General features: G+C 38.6%; 1 protein-coding gene across 6 annotated transcripts in view; it reads right to left on the reverse strand.

The window, feature by feature from the left end:
- Positions 1 to 25968, reverse strand: part of arvcfb (ARVCF delta catenin family member b) — a 266391-nt gene that overhangs the window by 108497 nt on the left and 131926 nt on the right. The window lies entirely within an intron of this gene.

Consider the following 25968-nt stretch of genomic DNA (forward strand, 5'->3'; position numbering starts at 1 on the left):
TTGTTTGGACTGTATCCTGGTATTATTATGTATTTTTTGAGAAAGAAGAAGAAAAGAAAGTTACATATTGTTCAATAGCACCAACCAACAATGTACTAGAAGGTGTAAAAAAGTGGAAAATTTCATGCATAATAAATACTGTAATGAAATCAATTGTGTTATGCAAATGTATGTAGATAATTTTAATTCATAACTGATAATCAAGATAATTGCATAATATATGGTAATGATAAGCAATACAGTTACTTTGAATCAAATGTAAACAGCAAAAAAAAAAAAAAAAAACGAAAAGAAAAGATATCAAAAGAAAACTATTTTTTAATATAAATAATAAAAATATTTTTTTAGAACAATGAAATATAGTAATCCATATGGTCAATGTCTGAATATGTTTAGATGTAACAAAATCATGCCAGAATATTTAAAAGTCTAAACCACCAGTAAAGAAGTACTGCTACTAGAAACCTACTACTGTGAACCTGTTTTCCACTCACTGCCTTTTGTCTGTAGCCTTGACAGTCCATTAGACATTATGATATTGCTGGTATTATACAGAGTGGGCACTGCTGACCTCCCGAGGATTCAAATTGAGTCAACTCGTCTTCCAAGGCAAAGCTAACGCCTGGAGGAGCCTCTTTGATTCATATTTTATTGGGCAGCGTTTTGAAGACAAAGTGCCCATAGGCTGAGGATAAAAGTGAGCCGTTGTAGCCCACCTGACCCCGACTGAGTGCGTGAGAAAAATGGCCGCCTGTTGATTTTCCTGAAAATGGGGGGAGAGAGAGACAGGAAGTGAACCGGACCAAAAAGCTACACCCTGCAGAGCTACGCCGCTGTGCATGAGAGTGACAAAATTACATCTGTCGTGAGAGAGAGAGGAAGGAAGGCATTTGTGGCCCTCATCGATAACCAAAACAGCACGGAGCCAAAGAGAAGAGGAAACCAAAAGCTATGGAGAGGCATGGAGGAAACCGGCCAGTATGTAGATGGTCAAAAGAAGGAAATTTAAAGGTGCATTGTGTAACTTTTATATTGGAGGGTCCATCAAATACTTTTCTCCATGGAGATGTTATTGCTTTGTCTGGAATGTTTCACAGTATGGTATTACACCTTTCTATCTCTACATGGAGACCAAACCAGATCAAGTTACAATTCAGATCTGTAGAGAGGCAACCCTGCTCCCAGTCAGAATGCCTTCACTATGTCTCTCCGAACCACGTGAATCCTCGCAAAACTACGGTCCTCACTTCTTCTCCGTGCAAGACGGAATCTCCACGCACCTCCCTCCCCCCACTCCTACCCAATGCCAAACCAATTTTCTGTGGGGAACACTGAAATTAAATGCAAGGTAGAGCTGTTTAATGTCATACTGTGGAACATTCCAGGCAGGGCAATGACATATTCATAGAAAAAAGTTACACAATGCACCTTTAATGTTGTTACTTAATATTTGTCATTTAAAGCAGCATGATATCATAGCTGATAAGGTAAAGAAGGGCCAAAAAAAAAAAAAAAAAAAAACATAATTGAACCCCCCTATTTTGTCCAGTTGATAAGTCTCTGAAATTGAGTTGGCATATAAAGTAATAGGGATAAAACAATGACCAATTATAGGCTCCTGTGCTTAATCACATAGACCATGAGACATTGTTCTATTTCTGTACAGAAGTCTTTGGTCTTGTTAGGCCATTTTAAAATGTCATTTCTACAATTATGTTAGCGTTTCCAATATTGCTGTGGATACTGGTAGATAATATCATATTGTGAAATGTTGACATAGTAACATTTTACAGCTCAACACACCGGTTCTTGATTTTTAAATATCAAATACCTTTTCTAGCTACTTTTAACAGTAAACCAGTATGAAACAGAAATAGCCATGAAAGCAGGGTGCATCCAATTACCGAAAGCAGCCGCTAAGTCACAAAGTCAAATCCACAGAGAGAACTACACCGAAAGCAGAACTGACATTTGATTTGGAAAAGTTGTTGTGCACTTCCTCCTTTTTGCCAAACCTTGTCTTCCTGTGGAGCATGCATGTTTTCTTCCAGACTAACACTGTCTTTGGGGACGCTAACGAGTAAACAATTCAGCATTGATTGGGCCGAGACTTTGGTTTCACAGTCCCTAATAGCCCACATTGATCTGCAGTCTGGTTTGGTGAACAACAGTTAAAAGTTTGGGCACTTTTTATGTTCCCTCCCAAACCTCACAAGCCAGCATTGTTCGTGTATGTCATGGTTTGCAGAATAAAATAATAAATGGCTAGAAAAATCAATCATATAAACTGACATACATTTAGCGTTTTTAACTGAACTAAAGTAAGACATTACTAACACAAATAATACGAACGCAGACATTGCTAAGATGCAGGCAAAGATCATATAGCAAGGTTTTAAAGAGTGTTAAAGCAATAGTTAGATAAAGGTCAGTGATGATTAGTTTAACAAAATCGTGTTCCATCTATTATAATTGTAAATGGCCTTGCTATATCTAAAAGAAGGGCCTGAATATTTGACTACATTCTGAATTAAAGCGAAATGCATGTGCATAAACAACCGGAACTAAAACTACAGCTAAAACAATATGTATTTTAGCATGGGATTCTCTAATTTAGGGTCAAATGCACTAAGATAGAAAACTATATTTAATTCTGATTTCAAATTGAGCAACTAAAAATAGTTATCCTTCATTGCTAAATTACAGTAATACTGCTTGGTCCATGTCTTTCCTGATAATGTTATCCAGAATTACAAAACCTTCAGAATCCAGAATTACAAAACAGTTCATCTAATAAGAGAAAATAATCCACATGAACAACAATAACACTGACTGAGGGATTACACATGGTCAAGTATGCATTCAAAGTAATTGAATCAGTAGTGATTTAAGGGCCCAAGTTACCCTAGTTTCTCATCTATGTTATAATGTTGTTACCTGATCAAAAACATATTGTGTTATTTGTGTGTGTTATTCAGTATTGTTGTGTTTCATTTCATTTACACATGTTTGACACAAAAACATGCATATTGGACAACTGAACATGGAGGCTGAGTTCTTCTCTTAAACAAAAAAATCTGTTCAACCTTGTAATATCATGTGGTAATACAGGAAGTGCTCCGTTGTGTCACTAGAATCTTTCGGATCATTTCAACCCTGGATTTGTGAGACAGGGTTACTGAAATGTGTGTATGAAACAAAAGACAACTCCAGGTATATTTTTAAGGTACATTCTAACATGGCTTAAAGCTCTCAAGAGTCAGTTTTGCATAATATTGCAGCTTTAAAGTTGGGCACTGATCAAAATTTCAAAATAATGTATTCACTGGCACAAGACTAATATTTCATTGAAGCCTTTTGAGAGATAAAAATTAAAAGTGAGAATGTTCCAACACCACATAATCGCCTAACATAAACAACACCCAGCATTAAGCACTAGACAGAGAGGGTGCGAGATACAAAGTGGCTCTTGAAGTCTAGACATAAACAAATGCTCATGATTTCAAGGCTTTTCACCTCCTCTCTTCACCCACTCTCTTTCCCCCTCTTTCCGACGCAGCTGAGCCGAACTTAACATTACGGGCCTAAATAAATGATTAAAAGGCGTCTGGGCGAGGGCGAGCGAGGCTGTCCCAGGAGCATAGGAGGAGAGCGAGGCGAGCAGACTCTCTCCGTCTAGGGCAGGAGAAGTGGAGCACACTGAGTTAATAGCTGATTTCAAAGAGATGAATGATAAAGAGGAGAAGGGCATGAGACTGCATGTGTTTAGAGAGGAGGTGCTGGGAAAGCAAAACTTCAGAAAATTGTTATTGTAGAGGCAGAGACTTCTAGTTATTTATCCAGAACGAACGAGTCACCTTGATATAATATTATAAGTCTGTGCTTTTTAAAAATATTAATGCATTTTAAAAGTTCATTGCATTTATTCAGGAAAATATAGACAAATTATGGGTTTGTCCTAAAGTTGTCAGAATCAAGTGTGGGTAAGTTTTCATCTTGTTATATTTTATTACTAGTTTCATTCAGCCATTTTCTTCTACTTTTTCAATGTATCAGACAAAAACTATGGGGTTATATTTAGGCATAGGACTCCATTCTACAATTATTTTAACAAAAGGTGAATGTTTGGTGTTAATATTTTAGCCTTTTTTAAAAAACAAAGCCTCAAGATACACTATGTACATTTTCTGGTGGAGGGATTGTCATTAGAGGTGAGATCGGGCCTAAAAAATCCAGCCCGACCCGACCCGGCCCGCGGGTATTAAAACCCGACCCGGCCCGAGCCCGACCAATTAACTTGATTTGCAGGCCCGAGCCCGAAGCAAACCCGAAATGTCATATTTTATTTGTGAGGACTCGGGAGGAGGAGCAGTGCTCAGCGTCGAGGTGCCAGTCTTTTTGCTCTCGTATGAAAGCAAAGTGCCACATTGACGACATTCAGCGAAGCCAACGCAAGTTTCTGTAGCATTTTCAACAATAAATTTGAAGCTTTTCCACACCTGACTCTTACCGGTGCGTGTTTGTCTTTTCAGTTCTCCTGCCTTTAGTTTAACTTCTTGCTCCTCCATATTGGGGATACCAGGTCAAAATAGATGCAGACTTGCGGAGGGGAAGATTATTAAATTAAGAGGGGGCTCACGTGCGCAGAGCTCTGGCTCTGCGGATCCTGTTTAGTAGTTAAATAGCAATTACATTACATTACTTCTCTGTTTTATCCATATTATTTATTTTATAACAAGTATTCCTTAGTTTAGTATCCACACATCGTTTTAGCATACATTTTATAAACATATATTTATTTGAAGCCCGAGCCCGAGCCCGACCCGACCCGAAGTAATGATTGACATTTTAGACCTCGGGTCGGGTCGGGCTTGGGCTCGGTCTTAAGATCTTACCTCTAATTGTCATATCCTTGTCTCCATGGAGATGCTATCGTTTTGCTTGAGATATCCTACAATATGGCATTGAACAGCACAGAGAAAAGCAGATAAGAATTGTAAAGAGGCAACCCAGCTCACAATAAGAATACATGTTTTACTGCATTTCTGAGCAATAAAAATACATGTAATTTAATATAAGTTCAATTAGGGGTGTCAAATTATCGCGTTAATTGCGATTAATTAATTACAGTCATATTTAGCGCGTTATGTTTTTTAATCGAGTTAATCTCATTTTTAATCTCTAACTTTAGTGTTTCTGTATGTGAGTTGCTTTATTATAAAACCTGTTTTTATGTGTTGTTGGGACAACAACACACACACACGCACAAAACAAAAAACACATTTATACATTTTTTAATTTCAGCAATTCCACTCATTGTCGGAAACCCGCACAAAACACGCGCAGTAAGAGCGACGTTTACGGCGTCAGTCGCACAATGGACGAGGTCGAAGAGCCAGTAGAACAGAGTCAGCAGTGCACAGGTAAAAATGCATTCGTGTCTTGGAAATTATTCTCCCGACATGAAATATAAAAGAAAATAACAAATATAATATCGCCTACAACTTAAATGTCACTGGTGAAAACAACCTGCATAGACTCATGATGTCTGCACTACTGTCCTATAGTGACCTGCCACATGAGGGGACACGCACACAAACACACACAAACACACACCTTCATCATCGTCATTAACCTGAGAACGCGCGGACCACGTTTCCTTTCGTAGACACTGCGCGGACACCGACGTGCTCCCGTGAGCCACGTGTGGATCGTGTTTTCTCGCGTACGCTGCGTAAACCGCGGTTCCTCCTGTGCGCCTCTAAACCAGAACCAACACCAAGACTAAAACCAGGACTAATTCAGTCCAGGACTAAACCAGGACTAAACCAGGACTAAACCAGGACTAAACCAGGACTAAACCAGGACTAAAAACTAAACCAGAACTAAAACCAGGACTAAAACCAGGACTAAACCAGGACTAAACCAGGACTAAACCAGAACTAACACCAGGACTAAAACCAGGATTAATCCATTCCAGGACTAAACTAGGACTAAAGTAGGACTAAAGCAGGTCTAAACCAGGACTAAAACAAGGACTAAAACCAGTGATCTCATATATAAAGCATTTCTCTTATCAATAATATTTTTAATATGGTTAAGGAAAGACTGGACTTTTTATTGTCTTTAAGTAGACAAAAGTTATTATGTTCAGATTTCCTCATCTTTGCTACTTTACAGCAAACAGTTTCTTATTCATGGAGACTTGGGCTCAACAACCAATTTTGTCTTTTGATCTGCCACAATAATGTAATAATGAATTTAAATGAAAATACCTCAAATTGAAGGCTTTTCTCAGCAATTTTTAGGTGAGATGAAAATTAGATTAATTAGATTAATTAATTACAGATCATAATTAATTAATCTCTCAATTTTTTTAATCGCATGACAGCACTAAGTTCAATATCATGTGGAAAACAGACCCCCCCCCCCCCCCAGCAGAAAAGCTACACAATGCACCTTTAAAGCAATAATATATCCAGCGAGATCATTCTCATATACCTAAGGCATAGACTTATAGGATCATCATATGGGGCCCTGGAACAACAACTAAAACGATGTTCCCGGAATACAGTAGAGTTGTACGGAAGTGCATGAAGTCAAAAGGTGAAAGGGGAGCCATAGGAAAGCCCGGATCACGAGCATATCCTGGGAAATCATGTAGAACACAAGTGTTTCTAAATCCACTCAAGCCTATCTGTGAAACATCTGCTTATACATATGGGAACATCGGAATACTGCGTGTTATTCCAAGCACAGGTAAATCCCAAAGCTACACACAAAACTGCAGAAGAGAACGGATTTTAGCTCCAGGCCCAATATGGACAGGAGTGGAGACACAATTGGGGGAAGAAAGATGAAAAAACAGCTCTTAGAGATGATTTAACTGCTGGAAAGAGTACTTCAGTTCAGGAGTAGAACACCTGCGGCCAACCGTGCTAAATCGACAGGGGTTTAGCTGTAAGGAATTTTCCAGGCTGTAGCTGCTATTCTATTTGTTTATGGTGTTAAAATAGCAACAAAAAGGTTGATTTGCATGTTATATGAGCATTAAAGTCTTAAAAACATGAAAAACATACTAGGGTCATTTTAAATGGCTTTTAAAGTTTTTCCTCGCTTACATTTCGAGTATCCTAACTATTCACCACAATGACTTTATAAGAGCTTTTCACAGCTTTCTTCTGTTTTACCAAGACTAGAGCATCTAGCGTTCTAAGGAGTACTTTCTGATTTTCAGACAATAAAATGCTTTATAATTAGTTGCAGACAGCACCCAGCAGACATATTTTGACCTCAAAAGCTGCTTATATAATATGTCTTTCCCGAGCCAAGACAAATTTTGCTCACATACATGACAAAAAGTCAGGCAGTATTTGTCCATATACAAATACAACATATTATGATTAATTACATAAAGCAGGCAATATATTCTGAAAGAATTTCCCAGGGTAATGTATAGTGTATAGACAGGAGATCTATAGATGGTTAAAAAGATAGAATGAAATTAATAGGCATTTTCTTGAAAAATCAAGGAAACTCATTTGAGTGAGAATGCCCCAGGCCAAAGAATAATGGTCTAACAGTGAATTAAATGAAAACAAATATCATCTCTAATCCAGTAAGCTCAAACATTTTAATATGACAAAGCTGATTTAATAGGCATCACTAGACCACTAGTGTGAATCCTGGTCATACTGCAAAACACCATTAAAATTGTCATTAATTAGGATGACAAATGCTCTTGCCAAACACTACCAACTATAAGTCTGATAGAAAATGTTCTATTAATAGTCTAATAGTATCCATGCCACATTTTTTTTTTTACATTTTGAGCAACTTAAATATTTTAACACATGATTTAAGACAGGGTGACAGTAAAGAGAAGGTAAGGTAAGGTTGGATTATGACCCAGTGTCAAATCAATGCAGATGTCCTGCCTAGCTCTGCGACACATTTTCTTACTGTCCCATGTACATGTGCCTTGGCCGAAAAGTTATTACGCATTGAATTTTCACCAAACGCAAGGTTGATCCAAAAAGACTATGTGGAAAAATTTATTAAAAACAGCTTGGAACAGCTAAAGATTGGTACAGAAATGTCTGCATATGAGCCTAGCGTGATTTAGAGTGTTTATTGTCCTATTAACAGAAGCAAATGAATTGATTAGTATTCAAGAACTGAACCTCCAACTTATGTAAACAGAAGCATAAGCTGTATGGCTGGACAAGATATCACAGTCAAATCGAAATTACTATTTGATTTGGTGCAATTACCAAATGACAAAGGCTGCAATTATTTATATAATAGAGTGTCCACTACAAAGAACAAGTAGTTTAGACGTTCTGAAATGCATGGGATTCTTGTATTGATTTATACGTTCATCACAAATGGTAATACTACTACAATTCTGTGTTTTAAGCATATATTACAAATCTAATCGTAATAATTGTCATCCATCCAAAAAGCTGTCACTCATTTCCCAGTTTTAGACAGAGCCATTATCTAAAGTGCCTGACAATATGTAAAAAAAGGAATTAATGGGTGATGGCCTCCTCCCAGCAGCCATGGCAGTGTTGATGAACTCACAGTGAGACATTGTAGCTTGTCAGATCAGGACTTGTTCATGCATAAAAAACTGAGTCACCTTCCTCCTAATGGACCCACCACAGACCGAGGCCACGCAGTCATAACAGGATTTACTCCACAGACATGCCAGCCACCATTATACAAAATTAATCCTCAAACAAAGATCATCAGGTTAACCTCAGGCAGCCCAATATCACATCCGCTCTCCATGCTTTTGACACCTGGCCCATAACTGGCTCTCCATTGTGAAAAGTCAAACAGAATACTTGAACTACGTGAAAATTCTTATGAAAAAACTTCTTGGAAGAACCTCTTAACATGCATGTCCAGATTACCAAAAAGAGCTATGAGTATCATAAATGTTGAGTATGACAACAATTAAATGAGCAGTACAAACTGAATCTGATGGGTAGTAGGGTTAAATGCAGACTTATTCCTACTCCATTTCAAACTTTTCTCTCTTCGATTTCTTTATTGTTGTTTTATTTTTGGTAATTTCTGATATTAATGATAATGTCTTGAAAATTTGGACTTCATGGCAAACCAAACTTCTTTATAAAGCTGAATCACACAAACAGCACACAGGTCACTATTGCAAGCAGATGAGATATATCCATTATTTTCCATTGTTACATTGTACAGTTCCTAGAAATACAAAGCTGATGTAGCCATGAATTTGTAAAGCGGTAAGAATAAAAAGCCAGGCGGTGCAGCTGGGCCTGATGGGACCCTAATCTCACTTTCTGTTGCCTCTGATCGGGTGCCAAATCGGAGCTTCTCTCACTCGTCTTTTTCACGCTTGGCTTCCTGGTTTCAGACACTCCATCATTTATTTCCAACATCTTTTTTCTACCTCTTCACAGAAATCTCCCTCATACCTACCCCTGCACTATAGTCATTGGACTCTGCACCAGCTCTTTAGACAGGAGCAGAGAACTCGACAAGCTCAGACTGTTGTAAGCATGGGGCCCACCAAAAGCCCAGCCTCGCAGTTAATGCTTGGTTGCCTCCCATCAAGGCATCAAAATCCCATTTACCCCATGAGATCCAAGAACGGGGTGACAGATGGGAGCTCGACTTCAACATAAGCAACAGCTAATATTAACTCTTCACCATAGAAACCTCTGAAATCACATCAAAATGCCGGCAGAGGATGTTTGGAAACCTTGGCAAATTTATAACATATGCTGTCAATATACAAAAAGACATACAAAAATATTTAAAAGCATAATGAATACGATTTAGAATGGCTACTGGAACTGATGCAGACAGGCTTTGCAATTTCAGTGTTATTTTACCCCCATTTATATACCTTCAAGGTCCTGCAGACACATTTTTGTCATGATTTTGCTGTAATGAAATTCCTTACAACATTTTCATTCAACTAATTTCTTATTAAGTAAAGATTATGTTGTTTTATGTTTAAATATTTGGTGTCACGTAACTAAACTACTGTGTTTAAGAGGGATAGAACACTGTAAAATTACTAATGAAAATTGTTGGAAGAATGACCACCACCTGCTTGTTTCCACGGTGATATTACTGCTTTGCCTAGAACATTCCGCAGTATGGCATTAAACATCATCATGTAGAGAAGCAAGTAACACACCCAGGCCAACTTTCAAGTCTGATCTGTGACAAGGAAACCCTGCTCCCAGAAAGAATGTTTCTGCATTTTTGAGCCAAAATAAAAATATGTAAGAAAGAAAAAAGATGTCTTACAGTGGAACATTCCAGGCAAAGCAATCTCCACAGAAACAAAACAGGTGGTAGACCCTCCACAAGAAAAGCTAAATTGTGCATTTTTGGCTGACATAGAACAGAGAATTCAATCAGTCACTTCACTAGAGAATTCACCCAAAGCAGGCAGTGAAAAGAATCCACAGTTACACTAAAACGAATTACAGTTTTTCATCAGAGCAATTATATTTAGTTGAATCTAGGACTGAACCCACAAACTCCTTGCTCAGAGTGAGGCTAACCACTGGGAAATTTTATAGCACTGAAATTCCCATTTAAATAATGCCAGAAGATGTTTTGAAACCTTAGCTAATTTTGCACATATGCCATCAATTAGACAGAACCTAAACATATTTAAACACATGGAGTCACATACCACATATGTTTAGGTCATTCCCTGCAGCCAAATGTTGAGAACGTGAGAAATCTGGAGTTCTCAGTAGCAGTTTCAGCAAGAGGTTAGTTATATATTTTAGTTGCAGAAAAGAATAAATAAAAAGGAAAACAAAGCCATATAAAACAATGAATCTTGCCAGGTCAGTCAAAATGGACAGAGGTTGCTTGTTTGGACAGCGGGTGCGGCCCAAAGAAGGAAGAATTTAGCAGTGCGTGGGCGATTAGTGGTAACTGACGGTGTGGGAGGACGGTGCTTGAGATTTGGGATAGCGCTGGGTTTACCGTGTTGGTATGAATCCCTAGAGATTTGGAGGAAAGTTCAATATTTTCTTCCTCTTCTCCTGCCTGGATATCTGTCAGTGAGGCTAAGTCAGAGAGGACTGATGGAGAGGACAGGCTATTACAACTGTATTTGCCAGAAGCCAAGTTCATGTGAGGTCGGCTTGAGATTTACAGGGAAGGAAATGGGACATATGCCGACTTATTCTCTGAGAGTGTTTATTGTCCATTCAACAACCTTACACCAAAGACTTCTGAGTATTTACAGCTACCAGAAAATTATCTTGTTTATCCATCTCCTTGTAGTAGGAAAAACTGAAATAGCTAAAGGTATGAACAAACAACAATCTATTCTCCAAAAGTAAATTGGCTGTTTATGTCACATTAACTTTACTTTGACATTCAGTAAATTGGATTTCAAAGTTGGCCATGTATTAGGAATGGTGGTCTTTTAGACAATGTGAATGAAAATTAATATAGGATTTTACACAGTTTCTCTCAATAATCATAAATAAATCGTAAATCGTGATTTTTTTTTTTCTGACAGTAACTGAACCACTAAAATGTATTTCCATAATACAGACACAAACTAACTATGTGATTTGTCATGCACCAACCTTGATAGACTATGGTTACTTGTTCATTTGAATGCAGCATACATTCTGTTTGAATTTTTAAAAGCCAATAACAAGAAATTAGATTCCAAACACACAGTGATGGAATCTCTAGTATTTCAGTAAGTAGAAAAAGGACAGTGCAGATGGATGTATGTTATAAAAGGGATTTTCGTGTGACTGCATAAACGAAAGGGTGTAAGAGGCTCTAACCCTGTGGCTTCTTATTTTCTTATAACGTCTCACAGATAAAAAGAAAAGTGGAGTAGTATTCACTCAGCTAGGCCTCTTGAAGAACCTTGCCACATACATAAGTAAATACAAGCCAACAGAAGCAAAGGAATAAATCAAGATTCTAGGCAAATGTCAGTTAGTAGAAAATGAAGACACTCCAAATAGACTACAGATGCTTGGGAAATTGTTGATTACAAACAATTTTTCTAGTCTGTTTTTTGTCTAATTACATGCACAAACAATAGGATCTTTGCAGTTCACTGAAGATATTGTAAGCCTCCCCAGTGCTCATCTGAAATCTAATCAATCAATATATATACACAGACGTCATGGCCACCAACAAATCTCAGGTTACCAAATAGATGAGTCTTGTATAGTAACAGGAAAACCATGATGAAAATAAGATTCTCCAACTCCGTACTTCTAAGGCTACATTTATATGATGATGAACAGAAGACGTAAATGTGGCATTGCGCCTTCACTTTTTATTCTGCATTTAGACAAGCATTTTCGAGAGGAAATCTGTGTGTATACAGTGATGCAAATGTGTGTGTGATTCGACTGGGTATGCATGCCAGGTGGTGATGTATGTGACGTAAACGCGTACGTGACGTGAGCAGATCTGACCAGAGTTTTGCATCTTGGGCAGTGTAGATGGAAACGCTATGGTGAAGCGTATTCAGCTTTTTCTGGGTGGGGTTCAGATTTTTGCGTTTTTAAGCCCCAAAAACGCCGTCACAGTCTAAATGAAATGCACTTCCAACTAAATATTTTTCTTGTTTTTACCTGCAAGCGTTATCGTGTAAACAGGCCCTAATATAACAAGGGATACAACAATATCCAAATCTCTCTGTACAATAATTTCACAATATATGTCTCAGGGTAGAATATTTACTGTGATACTTTTTCCTCTTAAAACACCTTGACAAGACTTAATATATATTGATATATGACACTTACACTTATTTCTTCATGTGGCCTGCACTGAAACAGAGCAAAGGATCATGGTTTATGTAATCCCTCAGTTTTTTTTAGCTACTGCTGCATCATAACTATTAATTTAAGCAAAGAGCCTTGTACTTCGATATATTGTGATGGACCAGGATATTATTGTGAGACCTTTGGCGATACACTATCACGATATTTCATTTTATGTTCCATCTCTGAATATAACTAAATTTAAGTCAAACCCATGACATTAGCATGTTTAACAAGGTCTAAAAATTCAATCAGCATCTTCTCAAAACCAGGTCTAAACTATTACTAAACCAGGACAATGTAATCTACACAAAAATTCAATTCAAATCTGAGACCCACCCCGCAGCCTGAATAACACTGCACCAATGCGCTGGGCTGTCTCAGGAAGGAGTAAACACAGATAAATACTGAACTAGATTGGCGGTGCTTGTTACAGAAGTGCTGCAGTTAGTGTGGCTAATCAGAAATTAATAGCAGCCCATAAAACAACAGCTCATTTACAAGTCTACGCCTGATTGTCCTGAATACTGAGCAGAGTGAGAGACAGAAGCTTGTTGAGATTTAGTTGGGGTTTGAGACTGAACAAACATTAAGCATTTGCTACAATTTCAAAGTTAGTATTGGGTGAGCATCTATATTAAATTTCAATTTTTTTTAAAGGTGTATTGTGTAATTTTTCTGCCACCTGCTTGACTCCATAGATAGTGTTTTCTCGTGGACTGTTCTATAGTATGGCTTTTTATTTAACTATCTCCATGGAGACAAGCAGCTACATCACCAGGCCAAGGTCCGATCTGTAGAGATGCACGCCTGCTAACAGTAAGAATGCAAATTTTTATGGGAGTTTAGAGAAACAAAAAACCCTCTAATTGAATAAATGCAAGACATATTTGTTTAATGTCATACTGTGGAACATCCCAGGCCAAACAATAACATCACCATGGAGCCAAGCAGATGGGGAGACTTCCACGAGAAAAGTTACACAGTGCATCTTTGTTTGGCACTATTTAATATGTCATTGTTCAATGTCCACTATACAAAACTTGTTAACAGAAGAAGTATTTATTGTAGGATATATCTGCAATACTCACTGAATACATTTTGTGCATAGTTCTTGTTGTGTTGCTGCAGTGGTATAGAAGGACGGATTAAACACATAAGACAAATTTCCACATGCAGACAATGAAACAACTTCATCATAATCCTTGAATAAGGGTTGTAAGATTTCTCAAAGTATAAAGAGCGTAACATTCAAACTTTGCAATAGTAATGAGAATGGACTGTATTATAAAATCCTTCTGGCTATCTCCAGTCTTTGATGAGAACTGAACCAGTGGAGAACCAGGCACAGGATTCAGAGGAGTCAAGGGAATTATTTTGAATCTAGTTTTCTAATAGAACTGTTCCTCATCTCCCCAAGGTGTTGATATGAAAGGATGGATCCGGCATTAGCGCCGCTCAAATTCGACTGTTCCATACACTATTCATGCGCCTGTGTTTCTCTGCAGGTGGTTGGGAGGAAGAGGAGGATGTGGATGAAATATGGATAATCTCCTCTCAGTGACTGGCTAAGCTCTTCATTGCTGGCACTATGCTTTTGGAGAGTATCTCCCCTCCCACTCCCTCAGCTGCAGGCCTTGCATCTGTGTATGTACCACCGCCCAGCCTTTAATCAGCTGCAAATATCGCAGTCTGTTCTGGGACACACCCCCGTCCAACATTCGGGCGTCAAAAATTGTGGTAAAGGGGTGACTGATGGAAAATGAAATCTGATATATTTATGTGTCTGATTATGTACAATTTGTTTACAAATTATCCTATCCTACTTTAGTCCTGGGTTAGTCCTGGGTTAGTCCTGCTCTGGTCCTGGTTTAATCCCTGTTTTAGTCCATTAAGGGTATAGTCTTGGTATAGTCTTGGGTTTCATCTGCTTATGTACTGGTATGGCTAGGTTTAAATCCATATATAAGTTTGTATTTTAGTCTTTAGTTTGTCCTTGTGAAATTCTGGTTTAGCTTTACAATGTAACTTTTCTAGTAGAGAGTTCACTACCTGCTTCTCTCCATAGAGATTTTAATCTTTGGAGATGTAGACTGACTAATAATAAACAATTATTCAAGCCAACACAACTCCAGGCATGTTTTAGATGAGGTAAGCGCATTCTAACAAGAGTCAATTTTGCATACTATAGAACCTTTAAGAAGCCTTAAATGCACTTAACAGTGAACTTTCCTTAGCTTAGGTTGCTTTCACGCCAACAGCACTTGGTGTGCACAAAATGTTCCATTCAGACCAAAAGCTCTTAGTTTGGTTCGTTTTCGTTGGTGTGAAAGCATCAATCACACTCTGATCTGCACTAGATCAAGCGGACCGAGACCTCAAAAAAGAGGTGGTCTTGGTCCACTTGACTCCGCACCAAATGCCAAAGTCTGGTGCGGTCCCTCTGGTGAGAATGCCACCTCGAGTCCAAACCATGGACAGTAGGTCCAAACTAACTATTCGAAATGCATCATGGGAGGGCAGGCTTGGACTCCCTCAATTTTCACTATCCTGAATTAAGAGTGTGCCCCGGCAGCGGGCCCGGGTGCACCGGTTAAGGGGTGTGACAGGGAGTGGGGTTGGGTGCGGACACCTGCCCCGCAGCTGGCAGTCTGTCGGTTTGCAAGTCGGCCGGCTTCCACTCTGGGGGAATAGGGACCGCCCCGCGCCATCCTGACCCCCTGGAGAAGCTCCATGGGAAGGCCACTAGGCAAGATGGTGCGTCTCGGCCTTGCTTCTGAGAGGTCCGGCATACAAAAGAACCTTAGTATCCCCAAGCCACGTGCAGCTGGATATACCTCAATCGGACCGGTTTTGGTTCATTTGCAGGTGTGAAAGCGGACCACACTGGAGTCTATATGCTACATAATAACAATTTTATTGCCTGGGGCAGACCAAATAACTAGCGGTGTGAAAGCGTCCTTAGAGACCACTACAACATTTGCACTACAAAAGATCACTCCCTCATCCTATAAACTGAAATTCTGGTTTAGCTTATACCCTTCTCTACAATATAACTTTTCTGGTAGAGGATACACCACCTGCTTCTCTCCATAGAGATTTTATTGCTTTACTTAAAATGTTCCACAGTATGGCGTTGAACTAATTTATCTCCATGGAGTCAAGCCACCAGGTATGACATCAAACATCAAAGTGGAACAGTCCAGCCAAAGCAATGGTCCGTCTTCATTCCAAAATTGTTCAGACAGTACTTGTGATTAGGTGTTTTCCACAGAATTCAACAGTAACAGGAAATGCTGACTTGAAGATTGAGCTATCAGTAAACAGGATCTTGCTCCAAAATAGCCGTGAGCTCAAAGAGGAGTGTTGACGTGCCGCTGACCTTGGACTGTCCTGTTAAGAGATTGGGATCAGGTCAGGATTGTTTGGGAGACCATTATCAGCTGGACCCTGGAGACTCCATGCTACAGGAAGTAAAACTAAAACCAGTGACTGAGAAAATGTATGGAACTCTATGTGCACATGTCTATGACTAAGATAATAAACTAAGACAAGATAAACATCAAAGAACATTTCATTGGTAGTACATTTATTAAAACTACAATAAAGTCCGATTTAAGTTGTGTATGTCAAACAGCACAGGGTTAGTATTAAAGTGTGTGCTTAACTGTATTGCACTGCTTAAATTAACATAAGCCTTAGAGACGGGTTAATTTAAAAATAATTAAAAACTTATATCCTGATGAGGGAAATCTTTTTGATCCATACTTGACCCATACATCAGTAGCTTGAGAACTTTGTCAAGCAGTTACATCTTGTGCATAAAAAAGAGCAACAAAACATGGAAACAACTTTCCAAATTGCCGCAAAACATAATCTACAAAAAAAAAAGTCTAAATTGTGAAGTGCCATCAGCCAGCCTCTACTGTCATTCATTAAAATTGACTTTACTGAATCTGCGAAGTGCCCCCTCCCTTAAGACATACTTAAGGTCCCTGGAGCAAACTTAAACAACATTTTGCAACACACCACAGCTCCTTAACCCATGGGGAATGTGGTTAATTTAAATGTAATTAAAAAGAACAACAGTCATCATTGCACAGTTGAATGCATGGGGCTAGAGGCGGACCTGAACACATTAGCAGCAGCAGTAGTTGGAGCCTTGGAGTCTCTCTCAATACATTAGTGTTGACTACAACACTGAGGGGTCTTGTGTTTGTGTCCCACAGTCTGAGGATGTCCGGACGATTACCTCTCCAAATCAGTTTAACCTCCTCTTCCTCCCATAATTGTCTAGAATACTGGTGCTTTCCGAGGCTAAAGACTAATAAGTATTTTCAAATTTGTAATATATATATATATTTTTTTATTATTATTTGCTTTAACAGTGAGGAAGAATTTGAAGTCACTAATTGCTTGAGGAAATTGTTTGGAGGATGTATTGAATTGCTTGGTACAATTTTCTAAACGATTCAGTTTTAGAGGTGGGGTGCACAGCTTCATTCATTATTCATATTGTATTGATCACAAACCTGGAAGAGAGAGCCATAAGCATCAGATTGACTGACCGCCCACTCTGCTTTGCTTCACTGTCTAAAAAAGCTGTTCTAAAGGTGTGGAAATGCCTGAAAATCCATGCATATGTTAATGTTAATGTTAATTCACTTTCACTTGTTAAAAGGTTCCATATTATGTTATTTTCTGGTCTATGCTTCAAAGTCATTTCCTCACCACAAACATACCTGGTGTTTTGTTTCATTCTCACATGTTTAACACAAAATCTTACATATTTAAGCTTCTTGGTTTAGTTTTAGGTGTTTACTTTAATAGTTCAAATCTTAGGTTATGTTTACATTAAAATGAATGACCGTATCGCCATATTGGATTTGCGTCTAGACACGTCATTTCTGTGTCCCCAATCAAAGCCTTCCCTATCCACACAGTAACACAAAACCACCTGAAACACTAGTCACATGACTAGGCTGGCGTCACGTCGTCATGACATCACGTGGGCGGTAAAAACAAGGAAGTGGAGCAATGTGTCTGAAGTTGTAGCAGCTGATTTCGAGCCAAGGAAGATGGCAGGTGTGAAAACTGTCTTTTCGTGGTCCTACGACGAGGTTCAGTTGTTACTGAACGTAACACTGGATTATAAAATGAACATGGCGGCTCGAAGTATGGACAGGGAAGCTGTGCAAGTAGTTCTAGCTATGGTTTGTGTATGGTTTGTTTCAACTGTTTTCCGCAATAGCGTCACATGAATAATGTCACGAACCCCGTGAATCAGGAAGGCGCACAGTGACGTGGTCCAATAAGGACGGCAACTAGAGATCCCATCAGATCTGTACTCAGATAAATTTGTGGGAGCTGGTGGTACCAGATCATTCCATCTCTGGAGCCGTTTTCCATCAGATTAGTGTGGACGAACACTGCATCCGCAATGAAAACGAATCGAATACGTACAGTACTAGTGTAGATGGGGCCTTAGTTTTGACTTAGTTCTTCTCTCAAACAGAAAACACTTTCCAATTTGTGATGTCACGTGGTAATACAGGAAGTACTCCACTGTGTTTTTAAACACAATACACCTTCACTAAAATCATTTGAATGATTTCAGCCCTGGAATTGCCAATGTCTACTGAACTAAAGGTAGCTGTAATCTTGAAAACTATCGCTTCATGACATCACAAAGTGGAACAGAGCAATTTGAGCTTTGGAAATGTAGACAGACTAATAATAAAGGATTACTCAAATATGTTTGAATGAAACACAACACAAATCTGGGTATGTTTTTGAGGAGGTAACAACATTCTAACATGGTCTAAAGCTCATAAGAGTCAATTTTGCGTAATATAGGACTTTTAATGCAAATGAACAGTGAACTTTCCCTACCTGAGAGATCACTACAACATTTGCACTACAAAAGATCACTCCCTCATCCTATTAGCTAAAGGTTGTCTATATGAACCTAGACTGAGTAAAAAGTGCTCCTATATGAAGTCAATATTCAGTTAGACTAAGTACTCCTATCAGCAGTGGGGGAGTGGGGATACACAGTGGCCTTAACCTTGACCACTTGTTTATCTTGTTATATCGATGAGTGCAGGTGTACAGCGACATCATTATGAACAGTACAAGGGCTGCTGTGTGCCTATAATATATGTGTGTGGATGGAAGAAGGCCACAGTGGAATTCAGTCCCGCCCAGAGAGGCTCAATTCTCACAGAAAGGGGCCAAAGTGGTACTGTTACACATTCACCATGCTATTATTCACGACAGGGACAATATGGATGCTATTTCACACCAGTAGTACAGCTGCATAACACACACTACATACCATACAATGTGTTAAATATTGTAATATATGTCTTGCTGAGCTAAATAAAGGTTTCTTGTGAGAGATATGAGTCTAGCAAAATCTAGTTACATGAAAGCACATTAAATACATTCAGAGTTTAATTATTGGCCAGTAATTGTGAAAGCAGTCCACAGTGGCATATAGTAATGGTAGTGGAAGCATGAAGGAGGAAAAAATCATCAAATATCATTAAACTTGCTAGGGTTGCACTGATACGATACTGGTATGAGATATAGTTGACAATATTGAAAAATATGGTGGGTTGGATATCAGCTTCCAAGATACTGGTTCAGATAAAATCCTTTTTGGTCTATAAATTGGTGTAATACTTGTATAATTACTTTAAATGATAAATAATAGTTCCAAAACACATTTGGATCATTTTTTGTATTTAAAGGAAGTAAATTATATTTTCAGTCTTTGCCCTGGTGCTGGTTGATATCAGTTATCAGTATCAGAACAGAAAAAGCTGCATCGGTGCATGTGTAAAACTAGCACTAACTTCTGTAGTGGAGGATCCGCTAACTGCTTGTCTCCTTGGAGATGCCATTGTTTTGCCAATCATTTTCCCCATTATGGCATTAAACAAATCTATCTCCACTGAGACAAGGTATTTATTCAGCACAGAAACTTTACGTTTAAAAATAAGTTTAATACCATATTGTAGGGCAGGCTTAATGCAATATCATCTTCATGGAGACAAGCAGGAGGCAAAGTTAACAAACTTTTACATACATAGTGCATCTTTGACATTTCTAGTATGTACTGGTATTAGCAAATATTAGAAGCAATAGCCGATGTAGCCGTAGTAGTAGCAGTAGTAGTATTCATTTACAGTACATTTGGAACTGTCATCTGCTCCAAACCTCTGCTTTCCTTGTCTTTTTTTCTTCTTTTGAAACACTCGAGTTAAGTATATTTATTGCAGGTTGGAAGTGACACAATGAGGACAGTTTTGCTTGGAGCCCTTGGTAACTGAATTGTATTGGTTCAAACCCAACAGTAACAGCAAAAGTATAGCAATTTTGGTTGACCCAGTGGTACACACCAGACAAGCGCATCAAACGTCCTCTATAGAAGTACTCTTTAATGAGGTTTTTGGGAGTTCTTTTCCCTCCAGAATGTTACCTCAGCACCGCTACACCTCTGCACCAGCTGGCACAGTCCACTTTGTATGTACAGAGGCCCACACAGAGAGACTGGGGTGCACTAAGGGGGAAGCTATAGCCCAAAATAGAGTGAAGGGTGTGAGAGGACCGTGGCCAGACCTACTGTGGAGCGCCTTTGTCAGGGAAAGGCTTATAGGCGGAGGTATAATCTCATTCAGCAGCTACTTCTACTGAGAAATGAGTTCTACACTGTGTAATGGGCCCAAAATAACTGCATTTAGTGACACATTCAGATATACAGTATGCAGCTAAATTGTTGAAAGTTGTGGGGAAAAAGTTTGTACATCATCTCAAAAAAATGTTAAGAAATGACACTGAAATACTTTGTGCTCTGATGATGAGAACAGCTATGCACAACATAGTTCAAATTAGCTTAACAAAGAAAAATATAGCAGATTTTTTTTTATGTTATTTTAAATGTGTATTAGAAATAATTTGTTTACAATTTGAATCTAACTTAATCTGAATTTTAGTAATTTGTGGAGAACCCTTGCCAACATGATAAATGAGTCGCTCTGATCCCATTCATTATGGTTGAGTGTGAAAAGTCCCATGTATTAACAGTTTCTAAAAGACATTGAGCATCATTCATGACATGTTCTTACAAATGAATCTGTACTTAAGGCCTTCTGAGAAACATCTTTGGCATTCAACAAACTTAAGTGGAAATTATTTTTTGAAAGAAGAAATCAGTTACGCAAGAGTACTCCACAGAAATTCTGGCGTTTTAGAATATTATAACTCATAACAACTAAAAGTTATAATTCCTACATGCTTTCCTTCCTCTCTTTGGATAACCTCAAATACCACTAGATACTTTACAGACTGACAGTGACTCTCCGCAAATCCTCCGTGTCTGAGGATGCTGCCTCATCACAATAAAATACAACACATTACACATTATATTTATGATTATATGTGCATAAAAACCTGCCCCATCTGTTGCAAAGCTCGCATGAAAAGCCCCGATGTTGTGTGTGTAACATGAGAAAATGTCTGGCCAAGCAGCCTCAGACACAATGCCTTTTTGCAGCTGCCATAAAATTACTCTACAGTGACAGGGCTTTCCAATAATCCTTTTGGAGAAAAACTGAAACAACAACCTCTGGCAAAACAATAGAAGGGTGAACAATTGAAAACAAATCTTTTCTTTTAAGGGAAAAAACATAATATGTAAGTTGTACAAAAGGTCCGAGTCAGCTTTTCAGAGTGGATTGCAGAGGCTATACAGAAGCAGTGCGTAAAGGAACTGAGTTAAGTTGGAGGGAAACCAACAATGCAAAGTAAAATACATAACATCCTGTGCTTCACTGGCCTCCGCATTGTCCCAGAGCTGTTTCCCTTATGCAGGAATGCAAACTTCATAAACAAAGGTAGTCTGTCACACACTACAGCCTTTCAGATAGTTCACATGTAGTATCACGTGTGCTATGTCAACAAGCATGAGAAAATGCCAAGCTAAATATGTCAGGCATAAAACATGAGGGGATAAAAATTTTCAAAAAGACTGGTTGATGAAGAAAATGTTATTTTTAAAAGATTAATAGGCAGTTTATTAATAGATCACTGTATCAAGGGTGGAGAGCATTGCACAGTTTCAATGCAATATCTTTCTCATAGATTGCCAGAGGTAGTACTCAGTTTACATACAAGTACATTTAGCGTTTTAATAAAATTTAATGTCTTTGTAGTTTTGCACTTTTGCTTCTATTCGAGTAATTTTAGACTTTAACAGTACTTTAACTCTTACTTGCCATTAACGTTTTTGATACTCTTGCCACTGTGAGTCAACTTGATAATGCTGATAATGATTTGAACATACTTCTTTCACCGCTTTTTCAGTTTTTCCGATTTAGTTTTAAGTCTGACCTTTGAGAACACCAGATTTTGTATTTTATTTTATTTTTTTACACTCACACTTACACACTCACTTTTTTAACCGAGTACTCTTTAACCTGGCTTGCCATGTTTTGGAGGCTCAAATATGACAGTTTATACTATTAACCTCAACAAGAGCCTTTATCCATCTTGGTCCGGATTCTAATTCAGTCCACAGCAACGTGCTCTTTGGGATATTGATCACAGCTCATCATTTTCCTTCTGTGTTCTCTGGCATCTGTAGCACAAATCAGACTCTCTTGTTGATACATTGATTTGCTGTCCTTCACTTTGAACTGTTTGCCACTGCACATGACAAAGCACTGATTCATTTCTCAGCCCAATGCCCAAATGTCTGCTTTATGGCCAGCCTTGCAGCCTTGGCTCCACACCTGACTTTCTGTGCTGACAACCATGGAGAGGTTCAGAGCAGAGACACCCCTAATCTCACCCCAATTAAACGGAGCATCTGTACACAGGCCTGGTTTGTGCCGCTACAGAGAGGTATGACGCTCGCAGGCAGACCCACCCCTGTGCAAGAGCAGAGGGGAAATTAAACACTTGTTACCCCACTTGCATTTAAATCAAACCACTTGCAACCTTATTTCATTAAAACTGAGTTAATTTGAAGTTAGTAAGTACTTCTTACTCTGCATCATGTGTAGCAGTTGTTGCAGTTGGTCTGTAGTATAAGTAATAGTATTAGTATTTAAAGGTAACCTTTCTGGTAAAGGGATATCACCTCATTGCCTCCATGAAGATTATTTAATTGCCAGAAATGTTCAAGATACTACACTAAAGCCACCTTGCCAAATTAGAAGAGAGGCGAGTCACAGTATCAGGGCATGATATTGCATTTGTAATTGAGTAAGTTTAATGCCATACTATGGAACATTCAACAGAAAGCAACTATGAAGATATCAGAGAAGTTGCAATATAGTTTCAGTGCTGGAAAGTACTTCACACTCATTCTCACTACATATTTGACTTACTTTTATACAAGTCAAATTCTGTCCTTAACTTCAGCTTAAAGATACACTGTATAACTTTTTAGTTGAGGGTCCATCACCTGCTTGTTTCTAAGGATATGTCATTGCTCTGCCTGGAATGTTCCACAGTATGACATTAAACAGATCTACCTATACACCTTTACCTTTACATTTATTCAATTACAGGAGGTTTTATAGCTCAAATATACCTAGAAAAACAGGCTTTCTGACTGCCAGCAGGGTTGTCTCTCCACAGATCTGACCTGTAACATGGTCTGGTTTGGTCTCCAAGAAGATCCATTTAATACCATATTGCGAAACATTCCAGAGAAAGCAATAACATCTCCACGTAGAAAAGTTACTAAATGCCCGTTTACGCAAGTAGTAAGTGGTAGTTGAAGTAACAATACTTTTACAAGACTGTTGCAGTCAAGCAGCAGCCAACAGAAAATATGTCTTGTTTTGGAGCCTTGGATGCTGGTGCACTGTTGTTTTTTCTTAAGTGGGAGCAGATTTCTATCTAATCACTAAACTCTGGAACTGGAGAGCCTGCTGCTGGAATGTCCAAGTCATGGTGCATACTTCATATAAAGCCTATTGTAGTCCACTCCAATGGGGGAATGAGGGAAACCACTGACAGGCCAAAGCCCATTAGTCCAGTGGCCCCGGGAAGGAGCGCGGCAGTACCTCAAAATGATGAAAACAACTTTTTCAGTCCAATGATGTGGGGAGCGAGTACTGAAGAGGGCTGATATCTGGAAACCTCTCCGACTAAACCTGTGGAATGTATGAAATATAGAACAGGCTGTAGCACATTTATCTTTTATGAAGGCGAGGAAATGCATAGGAGTTAGAGTACAGCAAATCTGAGCATATAGCAAAGCATGAGTGATGATTTCTGTAGTAACTTTGTTCTCGTGCAATAATAGGGCATAAGATAAATGATGTTCAACTTTGTAGGCGGTGGTTTGCATATTGGATATTAAGCACCAGTTGTAAGTCAGATGCTCTACAGGACACCCTCCATGTTTATTTGGGTTTAGAGCCAGGAAAAAGTATGATTATGTCTTCAGTTTTAACATTGCTCATGCAGGCACTGATCGGCTAAGCTAAGATAAGGTGATTTTTCTGACTATGCTATGCAATGTGTGCATATGCATCTTTACTGCAGCATATGGAGAGCATGATTGAAGACTTCTGCTGTTGTTATAGCTCTTTCTCATGAGACAAGCCAAAAAGCTTGACCATGTAATATTTAAAACACAAGTGAGAAGTACTCATTCCAGATTTGATATTCACACGAACCACTGCTGTTCCTAGTATAACAGTCATGTATGGACTGGGTGGTCTGTTTCTAACTATCTCCCTCAACCTTGAGTAGTACAGTACATCTGACATGGCTTCTGAGTAATATATTATTTTTTTATTTTGATACAATGTTCTGAGACTGACAAAGGGTGTGTTGAGTCTTGAGTATTAAATTACATTTCCCCTATAAGACAACTCTTTCTTATTATCAGGTCAGCTCAAATATAACCCAGCCACATGTGGTCACAAGCCCGTGTACACTGTCAGTCAAATGTTTGGACTTTTTTTCTTAATACTTTCTACATTTTAGAGACATATAGAAGACATCAAATATAGGAAGCAAGAAAAAGTTAACTATTTTTCAACAAAGCACAAGTGGGTAATTTGAGTTATTTAACATTTTTCTTGTCTATGCAATTCCATCTTACTTCATATATTTGATTCTTCTGTATGTGTATCAAATGTAGAAAGTGGTAAACATTAAAAAAAAAAACATTGAAAGAGGTGGTGTGTCCAAACTTTTGACTGGTTGTGTACTTTCAGTCAAAAGCTCACACATGGAATGAGAGAGATGTATTTGGGAGGGCATAAAAGCTATAACAAAACATTGTGCAAAGAATAAGAATGTACAAGTGGTCTACTCGCAGTGGCAGTAGCAGAAAAATGTTTCAAAAGAGGTGGCACAGGCACCCAAACAACTGAAACCACAGGGAATGAAGCAACATTTAGCTGGAAAACAAAAGCCTCAAATCACCAACATATTGTGGAGATTAGAAAGCAATTCAGAGATAGTCTGCACTCCATATGGTAAGAATATGCACAAAATTTGTCTTGTTTTGATTGCCAATGGTTTCTAGTCTAAGATCCAAATTAGTCAGATAAAAACAACAAAAAGATAAAATGTTAAAAACAAAATATGAGTTTAGTTATATAGATTTTACACTCATTAGCAACAACTCATATTCAGTCACCATGCAAGAGACTATTACCAGTTCTCTTTAAAAAAATAAAAATAAAGTCATTTGCCAGAGGGCTAACCACTCTGCTACTGCTGTATTAATCCATCAATAGTCTGCCCACTGTAGGGATAAAACAACAGAATAATAAAGGGGGATGGGTGAAACTCATGACTCATTCTAGGTATCAGATCTGAGAATTGATGCTCCAGTTTCTTTAAATGGACTGGTGGGAAACACCGTGAGTCAGCCCGGATGAAAAGGCAATGGCATTCCCAGTTCAGACAACAATAAACCCGGCTTTCATTATGCAAATCTCTGGAGTGTTACGGGAAAAGCTGCATTATTGGCGGGTTTATAGAGGACCCTTTACCTGCTTTAGGTGTCAGAGCGGATAAGAAGCCAGAGCCCGTGATTATACGGATATTGAATGGGTATTTGCATCGCATTCTAACTATTATACCCCCCACTGAGGCATTTCTG

Source organism: Boleophthalmus pectinirostris, unplaced genomic scaffold (assembly GCF_026225935.1).
Source record: "Boleophthalmus pectinirostris isolate CB_2022bp ecotype Guang Dong unplaced genomic scaffold, ASM2622593v1 HiC_scaffold_4, whole genome shotgun sequence".
Lineage (NCBI taxonomy): Eukaryota > Metazoa > Chordata > Actinopteri > Gobiiformes > Gobiidae > Boleophthalmus > Boleophthalmus pectinirostris.